The following is a 6501-nucleotide window of genomic DNA, read 5'->3' on the forward strand; positions in this document are numbered from 1 at the left end:
CCTCCAACTGCAGGGGAATGAACAAACACTCAGAGGAAACACAAACACTTGCCCTGTCCTGACATCTAGTGTGTGTTGGCAAATAGTCTTCACCCCCCACCGGCCGCTGTTTATCCAGGCAATCTGTAGCCATGCCCTCTTTTCAAAGCTTTCCTCTGCTTGGATGACTCCAGGCCTGCTTCCAAAAGAAAGGCCTCTTGTGTAGAAATGTGTCTAATTAGCACCAGCCCTCAGGGGGCTCATGAAGTGAGAAGCAAAATGCAAGAGGAGCCTCTTTCTTCCCTCTCTTTTGTGTGTGTGTGTGCTGCGGGGAAGCGAATCTCTCCCAGTGAGAGGCTGCTTGTCTAACTGCACAAGGAGGCAGGATTTCAGCTGGGCAGAAACAGAATTTTCTTTCAAACATCCACTTTTATTCCCTGTGTAAACAGAATACCTCGAAAATCGGAGACTCTGTCAGATCCAGGCAGTCCCACAATAATAATGCCTAGCTCTTATATAGCAGTTTTCATCCGTAGATCTCAAAGCCTTTTATAAAGGACGTCAGTGTCATTATCCCCATTTTACACAGGGGGAAACTGAGTCATAAAAGGGGACGTAACTTGATTGCTGGGTGATCATTAGACTGCGGCAGAGTGGGGAATAAAATCCAGGTTTCACTAGTGCTCTATGCCTCTGGCTCTCAACCTTTCCAGATGACTGTGCCCCTTTCAGGAGTCTGATTTGTCTTGTGCACCCTCAAGTTTCACCTCACTTAATAACTATTTGCTTACAAAATCGGACAAAAATACAGAAATGTCACAGCATATAATTACTGAAAAATTGCTGACTTTCTCATTTTTAGCATATAATTATAAAACAAATCAATTGGCATATAAATATTGTCCTTACATTTCAGTGTATAGTATATAAAACAGTATAAACAAGTCATTGTCTGTAAGAAATTTTAGTTTGTATTGACTTCACTAGTGCTTTTTATGTAGCCTGTTGTAAAACTAGGCAAATATCTAGATGAGTTAATGTACCCCCTGGAAGACCTCTGCATACCCCCAGGGGGTACATGTACCCCTGATTGAGAACCACTGCTCTGCGTAGATGGGCACACTGCACAAAACAGAAGCTTTTGTCTCATCAAGGATACAGTTCTAGGCTGTCTCTGAAGAGGAACCATGGGATTTTTAAACACTTGAGAGTCAGTGTTGTAGAATCATAGAATCATAGAATATCAGGGTTGGAAGGGACCTCAGGAGGTCATCTAGTCCAACCCCCTGCTCAAAGCAGCACCAATCCCCAACTAAATCATCTAAAGAGAAAGAGGTCAAGAAATTTGGTGGTAGGGCTGGGGGCAGGGGTCAGAATATTTAATGTCATGAAACACTGCAAAATAAATGAACAAGTTTTGTTTTGTTTGCAAGTTTTTTGTAACATTTTTCAACAAAATTTGAAATGAAACAAAATGTACATTTCTTTTAGGGGGAAGCTCCCCCCCCCAGCCCACACATTTAAAGGTTTTTGTGTCCCTCCCGCCATGTTTATCCCTTTTAGTTTTATTCCTCTCTTCCCTCTCTTCCGGGGTCGAAAAAGTAAAATTGGGAGAAAAAGGGGTGGGAGAACCCATAAAATGAAAACCTTAAAAATGCCCCCCAAAATGAAATGATTTTCCTTTTGAAACTTTTAATTGGAAATAGTTCTCTTTTTTTAACCAAAATGAAAATTCATTGTGAAAAATTTAATTTTGGTTAAAAAGCCATTTTTCGTCAAAGAAAGTCTGATGAAAAATGTTCATGCAGATTAGTGGAAATTCTAAAATGCTAGCACCTGATTGTTCACAATACTTGACAAAGGGACAATGAATAATCTAAATTCACTGGGAGGTTGCAAAATGGACTGACATGCTCTGGTTTGGGACCTGAGAGGCCTGGATTCTGGTCCCAGTCTACCACTGACTCACTGTGTGAAGTCACATCCCCTATTTGTGCCTTAGTTTCCCACCTGTAAAGTGGGCATACCAAAACTTCACTCTCAGCTGTTGTGATATTTAATATACAAATGAATGTAAAGATGACAGAGAAAATAAGATTTCCCCAAATCTCTGAACTGTATCCAGTGGAAGCTGGCAGTTTCTCTTATCTGCTGGATCAGAGGCCATGGGTTGCCGTGGAAAGAATTATGAAATCATAAATCAAACTGCAAAGCAAGATTTAATCTGTTGAAATTTATTACATCTTCTCTGGTACGTTTCCTGCTATTTTAGCCATTTTCCACTTCCTGTCCACAGATGAACTGATTGAACAAAGTATCAGGGGGTAGCTGTGTTAGTTTGTATCCACAAAAATAATAAGGAGTCCGGTCGCACCTTAAAGACTGACGGATTTATTTGAGCATAAGCTTTCCCAGACTTCAAAGAGAAACAGCAGAACTCAAATTCATTTGCAAATTTAACACCATTAATTTGGGCTTGAATAGGGCCTGGGAGTGGCTGGCTCATTACAGAAGCAATTTTGCCTCTCCTGGAATTGACACCTCCTCATCTATTGTTGGGAGTGGACTACATCCACCCTGATCCAGTTGGCCCTGTCAGCACTGGTTCTCCACTTGTGAGGTAACTCCCTTCTCTTCATGTGTCAGTATATTTATGTCTGCATCTGTAACTTTCACTCCATGCATCTGAAGAAGTGGGGTTTTTACCCACGAAAGCTTATGCTCAAATAAATCTGTTAGTCTTTAAGGTGCCACCGGACTCCTTGTTGTGATTGAACAAAGACATGCTATACGTCACACCTCTGACATCCTTACCTTAAATAAAATCTCCACAAGCCCTTCCTCACAGAACCATAGGTTGTAAAGCCTGAAGGAAACTTGCTGAGCAGCTGGTCCGATGTGCTGCACCAGAGCATAAGAGTTGCTGGACTAGATTAAACCAGGATCCTCATCCCAGATCCTGTCTCTGACAGTGGCCAGCATGGGCTGCTTCAGAGAAAGGTACAAGGGACAGTGAGGGGATAACCTGCCCTCAGGGAAAGTTTCCTCATATCACCTGACAACGGTTGGCTTATGCCCTGAAGCAGGAGGTTTTATATCCCTTCCAGAACCATTGTAACTCTGGTTGTTCTCATTACCCAGTCAAATGCAGGCCGTAGCATTTCACCCAGCAATTCTTGCATTGAGCCCAATGGCTTGTGGTTGAACTACCGTGCGCCTTTTAGAAATCAAGGCCCGTCTTATTTTAAAGACTGTGAATGATGGAGGATTTACAATGGCCCTTGCACTGGTTGACTTGACAGGGAGCTCGGTCTTACTTGCGACGCTGCTCAGGTGCTGCAAAATTGCAAGTCACCTTTGTAGAGCCATGAAACAAAATGGTTTTTAAAATGTCCAATGTAACATAAACTAAACTGTACAGAGAATACCCAGCTTTTCCATAACTCTCCAGCTAAAAGCTGAGGGGAAAGGATGGCCCAGTGGTTAGGGCACTAGCAAAGGACTTGGAAGACCTGGATTCAATTCCCTGCTCTGCTATTGACTTTCCATGTGACCTTGGCCAAGTCACTTAGTTTCTCTGTGCCTCAGTTTCCCATATCTACAATGGGGATAACAGCGCTGCCCTTTCTTACAGGGGTGTTGCATGGATGAATATATTAATGACTGGTAGGTGCTCAGGTACTATGCTGTCAGTGGCTACCTAAGCCAGGCAGAGGATTGCTGGGAAAATGGGTTTGATCAATCTCCTGCTGAAGTCAATGGGAATCTTTCTACTGACTTTAATGGATGTTGGCTGGGCCCCACCTGATCTCTGCATGCTGACACTCTGTAGCTAAGGAATCAAATACATGTAGATGCTTAAAGTGCTCTATAATTCTTTTTAAACTACACTTGGTGCTTGGGAAAGAGGCCAGACTGACAGCCAGGGAGACGGAATGCATCCGATGAAGTGAGCTGTAGCTCACGAAAGCTTATGCTCAAATAAATTGGTTAGTTTCTAAGGTGCCACAAGTCCTCCTTTTCTTTTTGCGAATACAGACTAACACGGCTGCTACTCTGAAATCTCTCTGGGTCTGATCCAAAGCCCATTGAAGTCAAGGGGAACCTTTCCATTGATTTCAGTGGGCTCTGGAATAAGCCCTTTATCTGCTGAACTGCTACAGCGTGAGGGGCGGCAGGGCATGTCCTGGCAATGAGCCTCAGTCCTGACCTGGAGAGAGGCCCTCTAAAGGTGAAAGGGGAGTTCAGTCTATATCGCTGTTCATCCCTTCGCTTCCTTAGCAGAACGCTCACCAAGGGGGGCCAGTTAATATCAGTGTCAGTGGATATTTCTGTAATATGGATTCCTGTTCACAGGGGACCGACTGAGCCCAGCATCAATCCATTTCCCACAGTCCATTGGAGAGTCATGAGCTGGGAACAGATTTTGCTCGCTACCTATCTGGGCCTCTGGCCTGCCATCTGATCCTCATGGGTAGAGCCTGATGTGCATGTAGAATCCCTCTGAAGTCAGTGCAACTCCAGGTGATACAAGAGTCTGTCCGCGTGGATCTGATTGCAGGGTTTGGGCCCTGGGCTCGATCAGCACCAGTAATCTAGAGGCAAAACGGTGCATGCTTGTTCACCAGGCCCCTGCGTTATGTAATCTTCACAGCAAACTATGCAAAATGTCACAAAACACAGACAAAAAATCTAACGGGCTAGGCAGTTCTTTTACATGCTAGGGGAAGCAGAGCTATAAAACGCATCTGTTGTCAGACAAAGCTGCAGTTACAAGTCAGTGGGAAGGCAATGCTAAAAAAAACAAAGCACATGGTAAAAATGAGAAATCTGACGTGCCTAAGAGTCAATATATTGACAAACCTGTAATATCCGAAGCTCGGCAATAGCTAAAACTTTTCCAATGGCTATCAGAGAACAGAGCAGATGCATTAAAACATCGAAATAAGCAGATAATTTGTTCAGTAGACTCTGAAGCAAGGAAAGCATACAAATGTTTACCTAAAACACTTGTAAACGGAGGAACCAGTGGTGATAAAGTGCTGTTTGGTCTTAAGAAGCAAATAGAATTCTATTTCCATTTTTCTATGCAAGTGGATAAAATTGCTTGGGGCAAATCGGACCTTTTGCATGAGCACTGAGATAGGACGTTCACAAATCAATATTTTGATAGCCTGTGGCTTAAGTGGACACCAGCCACCTCAGAGATACAGACTTCTACATGGAGCCAGTAGGATGGGATATCTTACTGCTGGTTCTTCCAGGGCCTTTGGTCTTGTGATAAACGCCTCCACTTTGGACATTTATTACAGCGAATTCTACTTAGAGGTGAACTGGTGAGTGAAACTGGAAAACAACTAGGCTTGGAAGGATTCGATTTTTATCAGTAAATGTTGGTACATGTTGATTTCACCAAACACACACTAACAGGTGAAAAATAGTTCCATCAATGATCATCAAAATTTATAGATAGGCAACGTAATAAAAATGCTGCTCGGGAACGCAGAGTCAAAATCCAGTGAGTTAGACTTTAGAAGGAGGCCTGTTACAGATAGACTCGGGAATGAACAGCAAAAACAGGTATGACTTGTTGATTTAAGGGTATTCACTTTGTGTATTTTGCCAAGCACTGCTGACAATTTCTGTTGTCACGGTTTATAAAGCGTTAACTTTTTGAACCTCATCATCTACGGCCATTAAATAAGTGCCTTCCTCCCCCCACGCCCCCATAATTTTGCACAACTGGGAAAATTTACGTCACTAAAAAAACCTAAATAAATGCTTAAAAATAGATATCGATATCCATCAAAATTATATATTAAAAAAACTGGAATTCTGACAAGCCTAAAAATAACAAACCGAGACCAGCAATATGTTTTGAATGTAACCGAGGTAAAGCTCATAAAGGAGTCAAAACTCACTTTCATTTTTACGTCTTCACAACCCAAGTACTTGCCCATTATTTATTATTTCTCTTACAGTAGCACTAGAAGGGCTGACTGGCTAAGCCCCACTATGCACTGCTAGGTACTCTGCAGACACATAGTGAGTCTTAAGAGTTTGAAATTTAAATGGACAAGATGGATAAAGGCTGGGAGAAACAAAATATTGGTATTCCCATTTTGCAGATGGAGACCTGAGGCACAAAGAGGTGAAGGGACTCGCCCAAGGTCACCCAGGGTGGCTGTGGCAGAGTCAGGAATTGATGTTAGCTCTTCCGAGTGTGTGGTAAACTCAGACAAAACTTTCGGAAGGCTGGGTTTTGAGGGGACACCATCTGCTGTGTTGCCACATCTCGTGATTTTATCATGAGCCTCATGATAGTTGGTGTTTTCCTTAAAGCCCCAGTTCCTGGAGTCAGATGGTTCTAGGGAAATCTCAGCTTTTACTTTTAAAAAGGAAAGTTTCTAGTCTTTATGGGGGCATAAAAGTTGAAAATGTCAGAGCTCAAGTAAAAAACCACATATTTATTATTTTTAGAATCTTACATGTTTTCGGACAATCTCATGATTGGGGGGAGGG

The sequence above is a fragment of the Natator depressus genome, chromosome 8 (assembly GCF_965152275.1).
Source record: "Natator depressus isolate rNatDep1 chromosome 8, rNatDep2.hap1, whole genome shotgun sequence".
NCBI lineage: Eukaryota > Metazoa > Chordata > Testudines > Cheloniidae > Natator > Natator depressus.